Below are 22,526 nucleotides of genomic sequence, written 5' to 3'. Positions count from 1 at the left end.
ATAGGGTTTGAATGTTTTCATGGGTTAAAGTACCCATTAGAATCGTGACGAGTATTATGTTCTTAGGTGGTGTAGCCTACTATTTTGACAAATAACCTTTAGGTTATCATCAAAAGTTTGGTTATTATAAGTACTATATATCTTTATAGTATATATTTATAGGTTATAGTCTACAAGAATGTCATATAAGTCAAGCCTGAGGTAGGAAGATATTTCTTCCATTTAGGAACCTCTTTGTGTTTCATACAAGTCATGGATGAGGTAGGAAGATGAATCTTCTATTTAGAAACCTCTTTAGTTGTCACCAATACACAAGTTGTCATAAGACGACAAGGATGGTCATGAACATACATTAAAGAATTGAAATAAACTAACTAATTAACTAAGAAGAAAACATCAAGTGATGTGTACGGGGATTTGTAAGTAGGATAGCCCAAGCTATCCAAATAATCACAGATATTCAAGTTCAAGACTTGTTCATCACTTGTGGGTTAAAACCCTTTTAAAACAGAAAGTTTTGAGGCTTAAAACCTCTGGATTTGTATGTTACAACCTTGTTTTTAAGCACACATAATCATGGTCTTGATTAGTGGCATAAGGACATAGGAATGTATAAGTAAAACATAAGATTAAAGAATGTTTAACAAAGTTTTCTTCCAAAACAGAAAGTTGGACCTCAAAAATGGGATGTTTCACCTTAGATTTCCATGGAAAACTATGTGAGAACAATCCTAGAGGTGTGCCACACTTTGTAGAGGAAGAAGAAGTGAAAAAGGATGAAAGAAAGGTGAGTTTTGACTCACTTTTGCATTTGAAAGTTCCCTCCTTGAATTTGATCTTAAAATAAGACTTAGCTACTGATTTGGAGTGTTTAGAGTGAGGATTAGTGAATTTGCAAAGGAGAAATGAGGGTTAGGAGTCTTGTATTTATGGTGGGTGAGGTTAGGTGAGTGTTTAATGAGGTTTAGAAGCCCATTGGTGGAGAATGGAGGTGGAGGTTAGAGCCATAAATACAAGATTCAAAATTTATATTTTAGGGTGGAGGTTGGAGCCAAAAATTCAGATTCAAACCGTGGGTTTTAGGAGGGGTTTGGCTTTTTGTCACAAATGGGGTCCCTCAAGTTTGATAAGTATGCAATTAGGGCCCCAAAGTTAGGTTTTAGGGTGTTTTCGAGTGCTTTTCGCTTATTTTCAAGCGTGTAACAAGAATACAAGTGTCTTAAACTTAATAGTGATGTAAAGTATGTTCATGCATGTGAAATTATGTAAAACGAGTATCGATAATGCCGGTTGTAACACATAGTTGTCGGTTATCGCACAAAATGCAAGTATAGGCGATTTACGATCTATAACACATAATTGCAAGTATAATTAATATATCGAAGGTGGTTACAAGTATAATATGATGTATTATGATGTATAATAAGTATTGGAATCATTAATTTTCGGTTAATCACAAGTATTGCACGTAAACGCTTTGAAACTCGGTTATTTGCACGTATCGTCACATAGTTTCGAATTAGGGTTCGTTGCATGTGATTACAAGTATAATTTGAACATAACAAGTATAAATGGAACATAATTGATATAAATATGACTTTCATTATGATCGGTGTCTCGGATTACATGGTTTCAAAACGAAATACGATTATAAGGAATACAAGTTTCCAAAAATAGAATTACATGACAACTTTCTAATTAAGGAAAGTTACGAAAAAGCGAAGCGTTACACGTACGGTGACACATTTTTAATCCCAAATATCTTCTATCTCAAATAGGGATGGCAATGCATCGGGTTTGGGACGAGTTTAGGTAATCCCAAACCCAAACCCAGTTAGATAAGCTTGTCCCAAACCCGTCCCAAAGCCCGTCGGGTTTCTAGCGGGTAAATACCCATCGGGTATCGGGTAAACCCGTTAATTTAAAAAGATTACTCGTTGGGTATACTCATCTCAAAACCCGTTGGGTATCTATCGGGTAACTACTAACCGGTTACATTTTGTATTGTCATTATAAAAATATATATCAAATAACTACAATGTATACGGAATAGAATACATATATGTGTAGAAAATGGTTGTATCATATATATACATATTTAATAATATAAAAAATTATATCGGGTATACAATAAGGTAAATGGGTACACTTTATCGGGTAATTGGGTCGGGTGAACAAGTATATCACTAAATCCCAAACCCGTCCCAAACCTTCGAAAAATAAAAACTATTCCCAAACCCCTCCCAAACCCGATTAACCGACCCCAAACCCGTCCCAAATGTGTCGGGTTTCGGGTTTACCCAGCGGGTTCGGGTTTGATTGCCATCCCTAATCTCAAGTAATTGAAGTAATTTATCGATGTAAGCATAAAGAAACACATTGACTATAATGTTAAATCACACAGACAAATATTATATTTTCATAAGGGTGAACGGAGTGGAATAGGTAAAGGGTTCGGTAAACCCTTTGCCGATTGGTGAAGCCACCGCCAACCTTTGGTTTACCGATCGTGAAGGCCAATCTTGGTTAACCTTTACTGACTCAGTGAGAGGGAGGGAAAGGGGAGAGAGATGGGTGCGCGGTAGGGTCCATTCCTTCTCAACCAATCACACATTTTTCTTTTTTTTAAATAGTTTACCTAAACCCCATTAGGTAAACCACCGCCAACGTTTTTGAGCATTAAGTAAACAAATTAGATGAATTGATTTGGAATAGGTAACCATTCCTTCACCCTAATATAAAACAACACCAACAACAATAATAATAATAATAATAAAACAATTAAAAAGAAAATGTGCAGGTTTTTTACAAATTCAGTTTGTCCTTCCTCAAAATTTTTCTTTCTACCAAAAGATTCTCTCTCTAAAAAAATGAAGATGAAGTGAATGATGTGTTTGGAAGTGTGAGGGTAGGTGATAATCAATGGGGTGACGGAGGCGGAAGTATGGCGGTAGATGATAATCAGTGGTGGTGGCGGCGGTGTTTGGAGTACGTCAGTAGATGATGATCAATGGTAGCGTCATCGGTAAGAAGTACAAGCGGTGCCCATCTAACCCTTTCTTAGTGTTAATACCTACCCGAGTAAAATGCCCGGATAGTCCTTGTGGTTTTGTAAAATAAGACCTATAGTCCCTAACTTTTGGAAATTACACCAGTGCTCCCTGTGGTTTGACAGTTTATTGCTCGGATAGTCCCTAGAGTGGATGTCCGTTAGTTTTCTCAGTTAGTTTTATGTAAAATGACCAAATTACCCCTTGCTTTTATTAAAATATAAGATAAAACTAATTAATTATTTAAAATATCAATTGGGCCCCATAATTAATTATTAAATATAATATATATAACACCTCACCCCCACTCTTTCTCTCTCTCTAACCTATAGTAGTCGGATATGGAAACGATGTGGTCTCCGGTGGTTGTAAGCGGCGACGGCTTTCAACAGATCTAGAAACGAGGTAGAACAGGGTTAGGTGACGGGGATGTAGTGGTTGTGAGCGGCGACGGCTGGTAGTTTCCGAGGTTCCGATCCCGGGTGGTGGGTGATGGCGGTTATAGGTGGTGGAGTGTTTCTGTTGGGCGATGGAGGTTAGATGTAACACCCCGGCCCGAATAGGGCTAACGTGTCACCCAATACAGTAATCAGAGACCATTTAAAACTTAACTCAGATAAAACATTATCTCCAAAGGTTTAAAAATCTAAAACCACACAACGGTCTTAACGAAAATAGAAATGTCTAAAATTTAAATAGCATTTTATTTAAACTCCTTATTTTCAACTCTAGCCATTTAGTTTTCTCTCTTCGCATTTTTCCCCATGTTCCCCTGAGTACCTGTTTAAGAAATAAGAGAAAACAACAAAAGAAACACGGCTGAGCCAAAAATTGCCCAGTAACGGAAAAACAATAGCAATAACGGTAATTCAATGAGAATGATCAATACGGTATTCGATCAATGGTGAAACGATACTGTGACAATAACAATGTAACGATACAGTTATCACTAATAAATGGTCAATCAATACGATAAGAATCTATGTGGAAATACCCATGTGAGCCAATGACAATAAACTATAAGCAATGTGTACATTAGCTGCAGTTCCAATGTACCAATATGTAGAGGGGATGTGGGCACACACACCTATCCCAATACCAATAAGTAACAATAATATCCTAGGATCGATCCATACGCCTCTCAATAATCAATAAACCATAAATTCTAATATAGAGACGCCGTGAACTAATCGCACCGTCACGGATGGTGCACGTCATCGGTGCCGATGATGACGCCCTATGTCCCCATAGGTGGATGTGCTCGGGTATTGAGGTCAATAAAACGGTACACTTAAGTCAACTAGTACAATAATAACTTCTATGGCAATGATCAATGATTAATAGGAACATACGATAATGAGCTTAAGGAATTAATCTATCGCATGTGAATCAATGGAAACAATTCAATTCAATACTTGAGGAAACAACGATAACGGTCCGATGACTAGACACTAAAATAATGATACAAAACGCTACGAGAAAAGACCACAGAATCCGTACCTTAGCTTATACGATAATAGCACAAGACTCAACGACGTCGCTAATTACCACCAAGGCCTACATAATAATAGTTATATTTAAAATAAGTTTTTGTGTAGTGCAATCACATACTATGAGTCGTTAGTTTAAAGACCATTATATGTTAATTTATAATTATTTAAGAGTTATGAGATTAGTTACGACTTTTGCGATTTAAAAGAGTAGTCAAATTCTTATATCTTTAATTACTTAATTAACCTATACATAACTTTATTTATATATCTGAACTAAATATTCCTTACTAGCAAAACGTGTATACACTATGAGTTCCAAACCACATATATATAGTTTAAAACATCAGTTGCTTATTTTTTTTATTTTTTTTTTTACCGGTGGACAAATTCAAGTTACTAAAACTTTATTAGTTTTAGTATTAGCCACTGATCAAAAAGATATTTAATATTTTAGTATTAGCCACTGATTAAAAAGAATTCAAGTTACGAATTCTTGGAATTTAATATACTAGCTCGTTAGCGTTTTAGATATCAATTTATTAGCTAGTGATCAAAAAGATATTTTAGTATTACTCTTCTGTTTAATACTATTAAGATCATATGTCTTGGAAATAAATTTATTCAATATAAGTTCATATTCAAAATAGTATAAATAACTTTTGTGTGCATGAGTGTGGCTGTAAACCAACAATATTATTATACTAATTTCCTAGTGATCATTTCAATAGTCTTGTTCACTTCATCCTTTCCTTACCATAATATGACCTCTATTTCCAGTTATATAATCCATTTCTAAACAATCAGATATCTTTACGTATGTAATTTAAAACAACCAGTTGGTATAGATACCTCGAGAGAATGGGAGTAGATGGAACTGAATCAAATACTATGCAGAAACTTTGGTGTGTCAGAGTCGGTATCAACGTCTGCGCGTTATCAGCAGAACGACTCAACATGTTTATTTCGAACATCATAAGAGCATGATTCAAAGGAGGATTAGGATGTGTTGTACCTGGTCGGGTCACACGAAGACGAGAAAAGAATACGGCAGCGGCCGCGATTGCTCAAACTAGAGGGTGTGCGATGGCTGTCAAAGTCGCCGGAGTAAAATTAACAAACTTAACTAACAACTAAGTTCGAACTAGACTGGGTTTCGACTTGATACCTTAATTACCAAATAGATCTGACCGAACCAATGACTTTGAGCTTACGAATAATCAAACGGAGACGTGTTCCATAGACCGAAACTTGAAGTCGTTGTGAGCTCTCAACCGGTGGTGCAACGGTGACAAATCTTCGGTTGCCTCGACCTAGATTTGGACTCAAAAGGATGGAAGTTTGGAGGTTGTGCGATGATGTTATATGAATGTGTGGTAACTTAAAGAGGTTGAGGGGTTGTTTAAAACAACCGATTTCGATGGTTCACACCATCTTTTTAGCAATTATGGTGAACGTGGTTATGATATTTAGGTGATAAAAGGATTTTGAAATGCTATGGTCAAAATTATAATTTGTTTTATTATTATTATATATAGTTTTCTATTTTCTATTTATATAGGCTATTATTATTTTAGGAGATGCCATATTTTGATCAAGATACGATTTCGTGATTCCAATGATAATCACAATAGCATTTTTGTTTCCATTTATTATACTTATTATTATCACATAATTTAGATTTATACTATATATTATTAATCAATCTTCGAAGCTTTGAACAAATGACATAATATTTGTCGCGATGCGATATTTATACGGTTTGTTAGATTTGGATTTTTTTTTTTAATTTTTCGTATATTACAATTCTACCTTCCTTAAAAGAAAATTTCGTCCTCGAAATTTAGTGCACTAATATTATGGGTATTTCAATCCTCTACCCCTTAAAATAATTTCGCCCTCGAAATTTGAAGACTATAGACATGGAATATAAGCACTTTGTATAAACAATACCGATAAATCAATAAAAAAAATCAAGTACGTACCATAAGGCGGAAAAGTTAGGAGTGCACAAAATCGACGAATGAACTAAGTTTCGAATAGCCTTGGATACTGAGAACGGATTACATCCTCCGATTCCCAAGTGGCTTCGCGTTCCGGATGATTTTTCCATAAGATTTTGACAAAGGGTATAGATTTCTTACGCATGACACGCTCCTGTCGATCCAAAATAGCTTCGGGTTCCTCTTCGTATGATAAGTCCTCATGAATCTCATGTAGAGGATAGTTCACAACATGAAGAGGATGGTAATTATACCCGCGTAACAACGATACATGAAAAACATTATGCACGTTAGATAACTGTGGAGGTAGAGCTAACCGATATGAAACTTCGCCAACTTTCTCCAATATCTCAAACGGTCCGATAAAACGTGGACTCAATTTCCCTCTAATGCCAAAACGTCGAACACCTCTGCATGGTGATACTTTAAGAAACACTTTTTCACCAACATTAAATTCCAAAGCTCGTCGGTGACGATCTGCATAGCTTTTCTGTCTACTCTGAGCTTCCTTGAGTTTCTCACGAGCAATAGCAACCTTTTCATTTGTGATCTGCACAAGTTCGGGACCCTCAATCAATTTTTCACCAACCTCCTCCCAACATATGGGAGCTCGACACTTACGCCCATATAATAACTCAAACGGTGCCATGTCGATACTAGCTTGCCAACTATTGTTGTAAGCAAACTCTACCAAGCATAAGTACTCATCCCAATTGCCAGTCCACTCCAATGCACATGCCCTAAGCATGTCTTCCAAGGTCTGAATGGTACGCTCAGATTGCCCGTCGGTTTGTGGATGGAAAGCCGTGCTAAATCGTATCTTAGTACCCCAAGCACTTTGTAAACCTTTCCAGAACCGTGATGTGTACCGTGGATCCCTATCACATACTATAGAAGATGGTGTTCCATGCAATCGAATAATATCACGAAGAAATATCTCTGATAACTTACTCACTGGATACCCCTTTTGAATTGGCAAGAAATGAGCCGACTTTGTGAGCCTATCAACTATAACCCAAATAGCGTCATTCTTCTTAAGGGTTCTTGGAAGACCTGTTACGAAGTCCATAGAAACATCATCCCACTTCCAAACCGGAATGTCCAAAGGCTGTAACAATAATTGCAATAATGACCATTAGTCTGGTCTTTTAATATGCTGCAATGATGTTGAGAACACAGTTACAATTTTATGGCTATAAAACCGAACCTTTTCGTTCAGTTTAGACACACCAAAATCAACAGTCTCTTCTCTTTCTCTCTACAGCATTCTCCAGTTTTCTTTCAGGCAAGTGTTCAAGTCCGGCAGCGCTCAGTGCTGTTTCAAACCGGCGTACCCTGGGAACAGACGGCGAATCTGTTTAAGGGAATTGTGTCAAACACAAGCCCGGTTAAATCGTTTACTGTTTCTTTTATACTTCTATTTTTGCAACCTTTCTAACCACTGTTCTGATCAGTGGTTCTGTTTCATCTTGCCACTGCTTCAACCGACAGTGGTTGATCAGCGGTTAGACTGATCAGTGCTTAAACTGATCAGTAGTTAAGTTCACCAGTAGTTAGACAAACTGATCAGTAGTTTATCAAACTGATCAGTGGTTTCCAATCAGTGGTTTTCAAGCAGTGGTTATTTTTCTAACAAACTTAAACATATTTTATTTACTGATTACCAGTTTTTCTTTCAGAATGGAATCTCAGCCGATGACTACTGCTGTTTCTGCTGTCATGACCAGTGCTGTTTCTGCGGTCATGACTTCCGCTGTTTCTGTCACTACCGGTCTGGTTGCACCACTGCCTAATGCAGTTTCGCATGCTGAAAAACCAGAGAAATTCAATGGTGTGAATTTCAAACAGTGGCAGCAAAAGATGTTCTTTTATCTGACCACGCTGAATCTGGCAAGGTTCTTGACTGAACCGAAACCCCATGTTAAGGAAGGGGAGATGGATGCTCAAACTGTGAGCGCGATGCATGCTTGGAATCATTCGGATTTCCTGTGCCGCAACTTTATCTTGAATGGTTTGGTGGACACATTGTATAATGTGTATTGCAAAGCCAAGACTGCCAAAGAATTGTGGGAGTCTTTGGATCGCAAATACAAAACAGAAGATGCGGGCACTAAGAAATTCGTGGTGTCAAAGTTCTTGGACTTTAAAATGATAGACTCAAAAACTGTCATGAGCCAAGTCCAAGAATTGCAGGTTATCCTTCATGATATTCATGCGGAAGGAATGATGCTCAGCGAGACATTCCAAGTTGCTGCAATGATCGAAAAACTGCCACCAAGTTGGGTTGATTTCAAGAACTATCTCAAGCATAAGCGAAAGGAGATGACCATTGAAGATCTTGTTGTTCGTCTTCGGATTGAAGAAGATAACAAAGTGGCCCTAAAAAAGGTTGATGGTCCTGAAACTGTGAAGGCCAATCTTGTTGAACATGGGCAATCTTCAAAGGGAAAAAACAGTGGAAAGGGCGGAAAGAAAAGTCATGGGAAACGCTCCAACCTTGGTCCTAAGGGGGGAGTTGGGAAAAAGAAGTTCCTTGGAACTTGTTACAATTGTCAAAAGCAAGGCCACAAGGCTAGCGAATGCAAGCTTCCCAAGAAAAAGGAAAATGCTCAACAAGTGAACATGGTAGATGAAGTCGATAAGCTTGTTGCCATGGTCACGGACCTCTCGATCTTGGTCACGGAAGTGAACATAGTTGGGCAAAATAACAAGGATTGGTGGGTCGATACGGGGGCTACTCGACATGTGTGCTTTGACAAAAGCCTTTTCAACACCTTCAAGGAGGTGACTAATGGAGAAAAGGTTTTCATGGGAAATTCTGCCACGGCGGAAATAAAAGGCGAGGGTAACGTGGTTTTGAAGATGACTTCGGGAAAGGAACTCACTTTGTCCAATGTGTTGTATGTTCCCGAAATTCGTAAGAACCTTGTGTCGGGATGGCAGTTGAACAAGTTTGGGTTCAAAATGGTAATTGAGTCGGATAAGGTCGTGTTGACCAAAAATGGTGTTTATGTTGGTAAGGGCTATGCCCTCAATGGAATGTTTAAACTGAATGTAATTGTCGTGAATGCAATGAAAGAAAACGCTACTAGTTCTACTTATTTGATTGAGTCTTCGAATTTATGGCATGGTAGACTAGGTCACGTAAATTATAATTCCATTCGTCGTTTAATCAAACTTGATTGCATACCAACATTCGATATCGACTCAATTAATAAATGTGAAACTTGCGTAGAAGCAAAACAAACGAAATCGTCATTCAAAAAGGTGGAACGATTCACCGAACCCCTCGAGATGATCCACACTGATGTGTGTGATCTAAAAGCAATTCCTACTCGTGGTGGGAACAAGTACTTCATCACGTTCATTGATGATAGTACAAGGTATTGCTATGTGTACTTACTTAAGAGTAAGGACGAGGCTATTGACAAGTTTATCTTGTTTAAAGCCGAAGTTGAGAATCAACTAAATCGGAAAATCAAAATTGTAAGGAGCGACCGAGGAGGTGAATATGTTTCACCTTTTATTGACGTATGTGCAAAAAGTGGAATCATCCACGAACTCACAGCTCCTTACTCCCCTCAATCAAATGGCATAGCGGAACGAAAAAATCGTACCTTGAAAGAAATGATGAATGCCATGATGATAAGCTCCGGTGTAAACCAAAACATGTGGGGGGAAGCAATCTTATCGGTAAATTATGTGTTGAACATGATACCCAATAAGAAAAAGGATGTAACGCCATACGAATTATGGACGGGAAAGAAAGCACCATATAAATCCTTGAAAGTGTGGGGGTGTCTAGCTAAGGTGGTGGTCACACCACCTAAGCGGCTACTAATAGGTCCCAAAACGGTGGATTGTGTATTTATAGGATACACCCGTCCTTATGGTCCTTATCGTTTTCTTGTGCATGATTCTAAAAATCCTGGAATATGCAAAGGCACCATAATTGAATCTAAGGATGCATCATGGTTTGAACATGTGTTCCCATGCTTAGATAAAAGTGAACCGAGTTCTTCTAGACCGGTTGAGGAAATTGTTCCCGAGGGAGAAGTTGAAAACGATGAACCTCGAGAACAATCTAAGACCGAGGAAGTTGAAATCAGGAAAAGTAAACGACAAAGGACTGAAAAATCCTTTGGACCTGAGTTTCTTACCTATATGATAGAAGATGAACCTCAAACGTACCAACAAGCGGTACATTCCTCAGAAGGACCTCAGTGGAGGGAGGCAATCAAAAGTGAGATAGACTCTATCTTACAGAACCATACCTGGGAACTAGTGGACCTTCCTCAAGGATGTAAACCACTAGGATATCGATGGATCTTCAAGAAGAAGATGAAACCAGATGGAACCATCGATAAGTACAAGGCAAGGTTGGTGATCAAAGGATATAAACAACGAGAAGGTTTAGATTACTTTGATACATATTCGCCAGTTACGCGAATAACATCCATCAGGTTGGTGCTTGCCATTGCCGCCATTAGAAATTTGGAAGTTCACCAAATGGATGTGAAAACAGCTTTCTTGAATGGGATTCTCGAGGAAGAAATCTACATGGAGCAACCCGAAGGCTTCACAGCTATTGGGCAAGAAAAGAAAGTGTGTAAACTTGTGAAATCCTTGTATGGATTGAAACAAGCTCCAAAACAATGGCATCAAAAGTTTGATCATGTCATGCTTGATGCTGGGTTCAAAATCAATGAATGTGACAAGTGTGTGTATGTGAAGGACACATCTGATGGATATGTCATTTTGTGTCTATATGTAGATGATATGCTCATCGCTGGAAGCGATGACAAAATCATAAAATCTACAAAGAACATGCTAAAAGCAAGATTTGACATGAAAGACATGGGTCTGGCGGATGTGATTTTGGGGGTCAAAATCACGCGAACCCAAAATGGACTCATTTTAAGTCAATCCCACTATGTGGACAAAATTCTTGAGAAGTTCAATGCGAATGACTCTAATGAAGCTAGAACTCCACTTGACACAAGTCAACATCTAGCCAAGAATAGAGGTGAACCCGTAAACCAGTTGGAATACTCAAGAATTATTGGTAGCTTGATGTATCTTATGAGTTGTACTCGACCAGACATAGCATTTGCTGTGAGCAAGCTAAGTAGATACACAAGCAACCCAAGTTCAATGCATTGGAACTGTATCACTCGGTTGCTTCGTTACTTAAGATACACTCGAGAATACGGGTTGCATTATAACAGATATCCAGCAGTTATAGAAGGACACTGTGATGCAAATTGGATATCTGACACGAATGATTCCAGAGCAACAAGTGGGTATGTATTCACACTTGGAGGTGCAGCGATATCGTGGAAATCATCAAAACAAACGGTTATTGCTAGATCCACGATGGAATCTGAGTTCATCGCTTTAGATAAAGCAGGTGAAGAGGCAGAATGGCTACGTCAATTTGTTGAGGATATACCAAGATGGCCTAAGCCGGCAACGGCCATTTGTATACATTGTGATAGCCAATCGGCACTTGGCAGAGCTCGTAGCACAATGTATAATGGTAGGAACAGACATATCAGACGTAGACATAATACGATACGACAACTAATCTCTACAGGAATTATCACTGTTGACTACGTGAGGTCAAAGGATAATATTGCGGATCCGCTAACAAAAGGCCTAAGTAGAGAGTTAGTACAGAAGTCGTCCATGGGAATGGGACTGAAGCCCTTGAAAATAAGTTCATATGATGGAAACCTAACTCAGTAGACTGGAGATCCCAAGAGCTGAGTTCAATAGGAAAACCTAATTGTATGAATTAATAAGGTCACTGTGGGAGATAACCCTACGTATATATATAAGGGAGTTTATTGCAAGGCTTAGTAAACTTCCTAGTCCATTCCAAAAAGTGACAAGTGTGAGGCTAAGCCTATGGCTTTTAATGATTCGACTAAGATAACCATACATGGTGAATCACCTATGTGAGAGAGAAGTGGGGTCGCTTCGAAGGATGTTGTTGGGGCACAATACCTAATGGCTCTCGCAGAACCAGGCTCATGTTCATGACCATAACGAACATAACTATGAGGACTTGACTTTGTCAGGGAGAGTCTTGTGTGAAGTGCATTGTCGTCTACACAAACGGCAGACGAGTTCAAAGACATCGAGTTCTACTCAGAGCTAGTGGGCTAAGTGCATTTCATGAGCGAAGGTTCAAAGGGTAACACCTACCTATCGTATGCAAAACTCAACTGCTGAAATCAAATTGGAATAATGTTGTTTCTGAGATCGACCTCCATTCATGTGGGGGATTGTTGGAAGTTTGGTGTGAATGGAAAGTCTCAAGTGGTAAAACCACCTTGTCCCACATTGGTGTGGGAACAAAAGAAAAGGCAATTTATAAGGCAAAAGCTTCTCCAAGCAATTGTAGTCTTATGACATGTTTTACCACAAGTCCTACCCGCGCGTGCGCAGGGGGGGGGGGGGGGTGCAAAAAATTTGAGTTTCGGAGCTGGAATTTGGTTGAACTCGTGCGTGCCCGCACGTCCTGCGGACACGAATGCAGCTCCGAAAACCCGGGCCCGCGTGAGGCCAGTTTTTGCACAGACTCGTAACTGTTATTCTCGTTTTTAATTATGATCATTCTTTTCAGTTTCTAGACTGTTATGATTTCTTTTTAATGATCATTATGTTTCAGTTTTAAAACTGATACAATAATTGCAATAATGACCATTAGTCTGGTCTTTTAATATGCTGCAATGATGTTGAGAACACAGTTACAATTTTATGGCTATAAAACCGAACCTTTTCGTTCAGTTTAGACACACCAAAATCAACAGTCTCTTCTCTTTCTCTCTACAGCATTCTCCAGTTTTCTTTCAGGCAAGTGTTCAAGTCCGGCAGCGCTCAGTGCTGTTTCGAACCGGCGTACCCTGGGAACAGACGGCGAATCTGTTTAAGGGAATTGTGTCAAACACAAGCCCGGTTAAATCGTTTACTGTTTCTTTTATACTTCTATTTTTGCAACCTTTCTAACCACTGTTCTGATCAGTGGTTCTGTTTCATCTTGCCACTTCTTCAACCGACAGTGGTTGATCAGCGGTTAGACTGATCAGTGCTTAAACTGATCAGTAGTTAAGTTCATCAGTAGTTAGACAAACTGATCAGTAGTTTATCAAACTGATCAGTGGTTTCCAATCAGTGGTTTTCAAGCAGTGGTTATTTTTCTAACAGTAAAATGTTCCAAAAGCTCTTTAAAGAATTATTGTTGTAGAAATTCTTGTTCCTGTGGATGCTAATTGCTAATTATTGCGACAGGCAATTAGATGGTGCCCGTTTTTCCGGCAAGTGGATCTTGGCCGGCCGGAGGATAATGTTTGGTGTTGCCGGTGAAACAGAACAGGTGGAGATGGAAATCAAAGAGGTGGACCCACATGATTTTTTTTACAGATCAATCAAGTTTTTTATTGCTTAAAATGTTTTGTTTTTATTAGTTAGGGCATATATGTAATTTTACATACACTTAACTGAATAATTTAACATCCATCCAGTGTAGGGACTACCTGAGTAACAAGTAAATAAACCACAGGGAGCACCAGTGTAATTTTCAAAAGTTGGGGACTATAGGTGTTATTTTACAAAACCACAAGGACTATCCGGGCATTTTACTCTACCTACCTATTCTAACCTTTTCTTAGTTAATCTCACCTATTCTAACCCGTTCTTAGACTTTACTTGTTTTAGTTGAACCCATTCTAACTCGTTTATGGTTTTAGTTATTCCTAGAATCACTCAAAGGGTCACTATTAAGACCCACAAGGACCTAAAAGTAGGTCACTGGAAGGTATGAAGGAGGGTAGTCCTCTAATGATGGGCCGTCACGTAGACCGCCACGTAAGCGGGTGTGAGGATGGGCCTAAAGGGGATGGACGCAGGGGGTGTGGGATGAACCCCTTTATATATGTGTATGTATGTATAGGTGTGTGAGGGGGTGAGGCCCGACTTAGGCGACTGTGGGCGGACGAAGAGGACGAGCCTGGGGCGGCGACGGAGCAAGGGGGTGGCAAGGTTAGGGCGGCGGCAAGAGGATGGGCCTGGGGACGAGCCCCATACCGTCCGGTCTCATAGGGTCAGTGTTGTCAGGTGTAATAATACTTTAAAGAGTTAATTAATCGATTGGTTATGTGCTTTGTAGATATTACACTTTACTTCTTATGGTATAATAATAACACATTTGATCCTAATGGTTGCAAACTTATTACTTAGGTGTCTACATGGAAAATGCTCGCTCAATTATAAACGAGCCGATTGGCTGCGTTCGGTTTGTAAACGAGCTAAACACGAGCAAAGGTCCACTCAGCTCATTTTGACTCGGATACTTTTAATTTATTATATATAGAACTTTAAATGCAGAGATATATATTTAGTTTTATAATTATCACACCCCATTGAACATTAGAATTGTAATTGAATTTAGCCCGGATTATCAATAATGCAACACAAAATCTAAGTTACTAAACCTAATTTCTTTTGCTTTGACTTCACACACTAACAAATATCAAATCGAGCCACCCCGCTCAAATTACCACCAGATGTAGATGATTTTCATGCTTTCCTCAAATGTGGAATCATTAAAACCGGACAAAAACTGAACTTGAGGTGTATATGGAGAAGCCAAACGTCGAATGTTTGGAGTCACAATATGATGTGTTGAAGTGATGGAGTCAACACTATAGCAAGTTTCACGTATTAAACAAGATGGCCAAAAATATTTTTGGCATTCTGATCACAACGGTTGCTTCTGAATTAGCCTTTGGTATTGTGGGACACATATTGGATAACTATCGGAGCTCGCTTTTGAAGGATATGGTGGAACTTCTTATTCGTGGAAGTGACCGGTTAAAGGCCGACTCAAAATCAATCATAAAAATATTGAAGATAAGCTTTTATAACATTATTTGTCTACTTATATTCTTACACATTGTGCACTAACATTTTTAATTACTTTCAATGCGTAGCAATATGTAAAAGAAGAAAAAAAGTTAGATATTGATGTGTTGATTCCAGGGAGTGTCATATAAACAATTGAAAGGCAAGGTACTTTTTGCCATATTTTTCTATGTATTATATATATCTATACTGAAAAGCCTTGAACACCATTAATTGTTTATGACATACTTTTGTCCATTTTTCATTATTTGATCCATTTAACATATTGTAATTAGTTTTGTTTAAGTGATTGGGTTATCAGGTTGTATGTGTCGAACTAAAGAGGGGATTTTGTTGATTATGAAGAAGCTGATGGTTGCTTGATTTTGTTGTTGAATAAGCCGGTGGTTGCTTGGACTATAAAATATTATTTTTTAATGAAACAATTTTATATTTGTATTTGTTGAATTTATATGTGCATCTTGAATGAATGACAATTGAGCGAAAATGAGCAAAACCGAGCTGCTCGATTGTAAACCTAGCGAGTTCGAGCAAACTTTCTGCTCGTTTCCTTAAATTTGAACATAGTCGAGCTGCTTGCTTTCAATTCGAGTAGAGTATGAGCAGATGCTCGCTCGGTTCAACTCAGTTCATGAACAACCCTACCTGCTAGTTGTTAAATTTATCCGTTAAGTGAGTGTAAATATCTTTTTTACCCATGATAATTGACAAAACAATTTTTGTTTTAAATTTAACCACTACCACGTTTACAAGCCATCACATCCACCTTCACAACCCACCACCACCTCATCCACTGGTCATAAAAGCTTGCTTCATTTGGATTCGATCGAACACATTAGAGAATGGATCAATTCCTTGTAAAATCTTGGATAAGTTGGGATTGGAGCTTAACTGATGTAAACTATTTTGGTATAAATGGAATCGGAATGACGCCGTCAGGCTGCCCAAATTTGTGCCCTTTGTTAAAAATAATATCTTAATATTCAGTTTTATATTTCGTATTTGTTATTTTTATTAATGTTCTTATATTTGTTTTTGTTTTTGTATATGTATATGAGATGGCTGAACATGTGGGCTGCGAGATTGCTGACTTGTAGCTGGTCAAAGGAGTGTTGCAAGTTGGGCTAATGCATGACTTGGAGATGGGCTTAAAAGACACAGATGGGCTTGGGCAACAGACTGGGTTCGGGAGTCCGGGTTATAAAAGAGTGTCCTCATTCAGCCTAGGGTTTGAGATAACACACATACAGACTCCCCAAGACAGATCTCTCATATTTCCATTGTTCACATCTACTACAAAATTCTATAGAATTCGATTCTTGTAAGATGAATATTGTTTTGTTCTTGTTAGATATCAATGTTTTGACATGTGCTGAATTTGTTTAGTTATCTTTATCTAAACTTTCATCTAAAAATTGAACGTAACGTTTAAAGATCCTAGAACCGAGATTCTACAGTTCTACTGGATGGGCCAAATTTAGGCATTAATATGGTTGTGGTGGTGGGGGTGGGTGATTAATGTGCACATAATCACATATTTTTTCACATCATTTAAAACCTAAATTTCAATTGTTTTCTTAGATATATTGGTAAATTAGTTTTAAATTGGTTTACTTTGAGTTTTTAGGACAATTAAGGCAGGACCAAGACATGATGATGAGAAACAAAATCATGGAATCTGTCAGGAAATTAGGCCAGGCAAGGCCGTGCCTACCAGATACGCCTCATACACCATCCCTATGCCTATAGTGTAATTAGGCTACACGGTATGCTGAAGGTCCTCCCTTGGAGGATGATCCGCCACGTAAGCGCCACGTAGTATGGGCGTGAGGATGGGGCAAGGAGGATGGAGGTAAGGAAATGAGAGGATGATCCTAAAATATATGTAACACCCCGTGTTTTAAAAGTCAAAGTCAAAGACAAGATTGAAGTCAAAGGAAGAAAAGATTGCTAATTGCGATATGTCACTCTTTGCTTAACTATTGTTTTGACTTCTTTGACTTGTAGATAAGCTGTTTATTTTATCGCATTAGTTGTATTATGTGGAGTACTTGTTAATAATCAAGGTTTAATCGCTATTCGTCGCTTGTTTTATCGCTTATCGCAATCGCATTCGCAACCCGAATTATGCGTTCTGGATATTGTTCTACGTGTGTGTGTTACTTATGTGTTACTTGTGCATGTTTATTTATTAATTGTATGTGGTGATTAATCGTAACGCAATCGAATCGCAAACGCTAAACGTAAGTTATTTATGATAATTGTATGTTAGATATAGTAGTTAAGTTATTTGTGTAACTATTGGGTAATTCTATCGCATCACTCGCTCGAAACGCATCACAAAACCTAACGCACGAAACGAAACGCCGAAACTCCAAGCATTGGGGCCACTCGATCGAGTGACCGCTCGATCGGATGGCCAACCGATTGGATTGCCATCCGATCAAAGCGTCATCCGATCGGTGACCCACTCGATCCTATGCACTTTCCTTTTTGGGAAACCCTATAAATACCCACCTGTCACATCATTTGTGATGTGACAGCTCCTCTGCTCGACCAGCTCGCTTCAGTCCTTCTTTCCCTCGATTTCTCGCGATTCTTGTAAGTTTCCAACCTAAATCTTGTACTTCTATGATCTCCACGTACTCCTTTATCTTTTTCACCTTTGAATCTTAACTTTTAACCGTGAAATCACTCGATTTGAGGTGTTCTAGGATGATGTCATCATGGAGTTCTTATGAACTTCAAGTTTTGGCATCATTCCACCATGAATCACTCAGATCTGAAGGATTTCCACATGATTAAACAATGTTTTCGCATAGATCCGCACATATTCATGGTGAAAAGGATTGAAAGACGGTTTTCCAACTTTATTTCAACTCTTTTACACTCAATGCATTCACAACCGGTAGAATCGGAGCTTATTCTGATCATTCTACTCTTTCTTGGTGATGTGGTGGTATAAGATCTAGTTTCTATCAAAGAGACAACCGATTCCGGGTTAAACATGAGCAACCATTACGAACCAGTGAACGGGTCGGATTTGGGTGATTCCTGTTCGATCGGGTCACTAGGGTCTTGACGAGGTTCTGTTGTTTAGTACGTTGTCAAATCGTCTCGATCAAAACAACAAGACTTTCAAAACAATCAAGTGTCAAAGATGATCAGGTCGTTGGGACGGACTGCCGACCGATCTGATTGCCATCCGATCGGATTGCCATCCGATCGGACAACCATCCGATCGGCTCACACTTGGTTCCACACTTAAATTTTTGTTTCAACTTTTCAAAGGATCTGAACGTCGAACGGATTGCCGTCCGATCGGATAGCCATCCGATCGAACGAGCATCCGACCATCTGATATTTGGAACTTCAACACTTAACATTTTTCAACATGTTCAATGCACTACTAGTTCTAACGGATTGCCACCCGATTGGTAGACCATCTGATTGGATGACAACACTACTGTGAACTTGTTCTGTCTCGCCGAACGGATCGTCATCTGATCGAGCCGCCGCACGATCGAACGAGCTGAAAGGTAGATATACTTCTATGTTTTCAAAATGTTACAACGGAAACTTTAAAAAACAAACCACCATACACAAACATATCAAATGATGTCAATCCAATCGAATGGCCATCTGATCGGATGACCATCTGAACGGATTGACATCCGATCCACTGGCCATCCGATCGGATTGCCACCTGATCGGGTTACCATCTGACACTTGGTACTTTTCATCGTAATACGCGCCGCTTATCGTTTATGCTATCGTTAACTGTCCAGGCTAATCTCTCAGCGCTCCCTTCAATCCAAGAGAGTGTTTCCTTGTTAAACACAATCTGTGAGTATACTCGATCCCTTTTTGCTTTATGCACTTTTGGGTGTTACATACGTTACCTATTCAAAACACAATCGACACACAACGCAAACACTATCTATACGCTAACCAATATTGCTTGCTACGTGTTATTCGATGAATGCTTGTATGTTATGTTAACAGAGTGATTGTTGCCTGACACCTTAGCAACGATAGTACTATAGTTTGGACTCAGCACCTGTCGTGGAGAGGGGTTGTTAAGGGCTTTACTTCACGTATTCCAGTGGGGATATTTGTTGCGCATTCTACAACTCGCAGTCACGTCTGTGCATATTTCTCTCTCGATAACCTACTTGCCTTCACACTATACATGTTACATGCTGGTTATGCGTAAACTATTTCGAACTCTACTATGCTATATCAAACTTGTATGCTCACATTTACACTATGTGTATCGACCTTTATTTTAACGTATGTGATAGGTGTTTAGGATGCTTGCTAGGAATTGCTGTGCTTTACCTGCTTCTGTGGAATCATGTAGGATGGAGTCTAGAAACAAACAAAGACAATTTATTTTACTTCATTAAATATGAGTCGTCGGAACATGTTTTGTTTTGAGAATATCTCTGTGTGTAATAATTAGATTACTTAATGGGTTATGGTATGGGACATAATATTAACTATTTGGTAATTTAGTCGTTATGGAATTTCTCTCGACAATCTGTTTCGCTCAGTGCCGCGCCCCGATGTTTCCGCCATCGGTTGGGGTGTGACAGATTGGTATAAGAGCCATAACTATAGGGAATTATGCAAGACTCGACTTAGTCCGGTTCGATGTCTTAGTAATGACCTAGTCTATAGTCTAAGTACCAATAGACCGACTTGTGCATACCTGTAAGGGTTTTGTACAAGCTTACTCGCTATTCTTGCTCGCACTCGCTTTACACTATCACTGCACACACTTTTCGAAGATGAACGAGTGATTAAGTCGAGATTAGGTGTGAAAACCGTAAACTCTCGACTGAGTCGCTTGTTCGACCCGTATATTTATCTATAAAACAGGAGGATTTGCGTTGAATCAGGAGTGAAATCTGCACTTTAACGCAGATTTTCCCCTTCATTTCGTCAAAACAGTAACGAGGCCGTTGAGTTAGGGGTGAAACCCGACCCTCGACGACTTGTACCAATTTTATTTTGGTTTTACAAAACTCTCACCAAAGTCTCGACGGACTCCAACGACCTGAGGTCACACCGTAACTGGAAGGATGCGTGCCGACCGCCCAAAATCGAGGCGAGAGCACAGTCCCGAAGGCAAAAGTGTGCACTCCGAGTCCTAGTGAATAGTCGAACCATTTTGGGCAGTCGATGTCTATACACCCAAGACAATCTATACTCGATTTTATGTGTTTCGATTCTGTATTTGCCGCCGCTAACTCTGAGATTTATCATTTTTTATATGGATTTTTATGTGGTTTTATCTGTTTATGTGTTTTCAATTTTTGGTGACTTATTCGCTTTTTGCTACTCGCTTTGATCGATACACATGACTCGCACTGCAAATCTACCTCAAATCGCTAACAAATCGCTACTACTTGTGGATGATCACATGCTATGTTACTCGCTTATGCTATGCTATTCGATGTGTACCCGCTAATCGCAATCGCTATTCTCGAATGCGCGAACTTGGAATGATAGGTTTCTGTGTTCTGACTGCCTCATGTGCTTCTGTGCTTATGTGTTGCTATGTGCCATATGTGCCCTTTGTGCTTATGTGTTCTGTGGTTATGTGCCTATGGGATTATGTGTTTGTATGGTTGTTCGTGTTCCTGAGCTTTGGTAGTAGTACGTGTGAGGTGAGATTCGATTATATAGCGTTTTGAATCCTATGGCGATGTCTATTGCAGACAATGTTGTCATCTGGATCACTTCACTCTCGCGTTATGAAACGCAAGCAAGCTGACAAGCGACTCGCCTCTCTTGTTGCTAGTCAAATTGTCAAAGTAATTCCGCAGATTGTTAGCAAGTTGAACGAAAACGCTAGCAAGTCATCTGAAGAATCCCGAACTGATTTGCCAAAAGCTGCTTTTAGCTTCAAACAGTTCAAAGCATGCGGCCCGAAGGAATTTACCTGCGAAGATGGTTCTACGGTTATGTTTCAATGGTTTGATTCTATCGAAGTCACCCTACGCCAGAGTGGCTGCCCTGATAATCTCCGTACTCTTAACGCAACTGGCGTCTTCCAATCCCGAGCTCTAGATTGGTGGATAGCCGAGAGAAACAAACACAGAAATGATGCAGCTTACGGGCTGACATGGGATGAGTTGAAGGACGTTATGATGCAAGAGTTCTGCCCTCCCCATGAGCGCTAAAAGCTGGAGGACGACTTCTGGCACATCAAGCAGAAAGATGGAGACAATGCAGCTTTAACTGCTCGCTTCAAGCAGTTGAGTATAATCTGTCCAGACCAAGTTAAGACTCCCGAAATCACCATCAAAAAGTATATCCGTGCTCTTCCGGATTGCGTGGCTGATTTCGTTCAAGCTGCAACGACGACAACGATTGAGGAAACTTATCTGCTCGCCGCTGAGATCAACGACAAACGAGTCAAGTCTGGTTATTGGGATAAAGCTTCCAAGAGTCTGCATCAAGCTACCACTGCCGTAACCGCTGAAACCGCTGCCGCTCCGCAGTCTTCAAAGTCCTCTCGTCGCAAGAGGAAGAACAACAACAGTAGCAAAAATTGCGCTGTCACCGCTGCCGCTCCTCTTCAAGCAGTACCTGCCCCACCGCAGCCTCAACACCGCCAAGTAGCAGCACCTGTTACCAACGCCCCACCGGCAAACCGTGCATACATTGGTCCTCACCCGCTCTGCCCTACTTGCACCTATCACCATGCTGTGGGAATCGCTTGCAGATATTGTGTGCACTGCAACATGTACGGCCAATTCACCGCTAACTGCCGTACTGGTCTACGTCAAACTCCAGCTCCAGCACAAGCTCAAGCTCCTGCTCAACAAGCTCTACTTCCTGCTCCTCACGGTCAACAAGCGGCTCCTGCACCCGCGATCCATGCTAGAGCTTTCTTTGCGTGTGGTGATCCCAACCACTTTACAAACATGTGCCCGAATCGAGTGGTGAAGCAAGAGCCACAACAGCAACAGCAGCCAGCAGCTCGTGAACGCACTTTCAACATCAATGTCCGCCAAGCTCAAGCCGATAACAACGTAGTCAAT

General features: G+C 39.7%; 3 long non-coding RNA genes across 3 annotated transcripts; 1 reads left to right on the top strand and 2 right to left on the bottom strand.

Moving 5' to 3' along the window:
* Positions 1-3,649: 3,649 nt before the first annotated feature.
* Positions 3,650-4,607, bottom strand: LOC118480486. The gene is made up of 2 exons (XR_004862925.1): positions 4,551-4,607; positions 3,650-3,830 (listed from the first exon to the last, which is right to left on the bottom strand). It is a non-coding gene; the product is annotated as an uncharacterized LOC118480486 (long non-coding RNA).
* A 784-nt stretch (positions 4,608-5,391) lies between these two features.
* LOC110880805 lies at positions 5,392-5,972 on the bottom strand. Its single transcript, XR_002559463.2, has 3 exons — positions 5,709-5,972; positions 5,556-5,630; positions 5,392-5,469 (listed from the first exon to the last, which is right to left on the bottom strand). It is a non-coding gene; the product is annotated as an uncharacterized LOC110880805 (long non-coding RNA).
* A 10,480-nt stretch (positions 5,973-16,452) lies between these two features.
* Positions 16,453-17,558, top strand: LOC118480483. Its single transcript, XR_004862921.1, has 2 exons — positions 16,453-16,792; positions 17,099-17,558. It is a non-coding gene; the product is annotated as an uncharacterized LOC118480483 (long non-coding RNA).
* Positions 17,559-22,526: the final 4,968 nt, after the last annotated feature.

The sequence above is a fragment of the Helianthus annuus genome, chromosome 1, assembly GCF_002127325.2.
Source record: "Helianthus annuus cultivar XRQ/B chromosome 1, HanXRQr2.0-SUNRISE, whole genome shotgun sequence".
NCBI lineage: Eukaryota > Viridiplantae > Streptophyta > Magnoliopsida > Asterales > Asteraceae > Helianthus > Helianthus annuus.
Note: the sequence above shows the minus strand (reverse complement) of the source record. Positions and strands in the feature narration are given on the sequence as shown.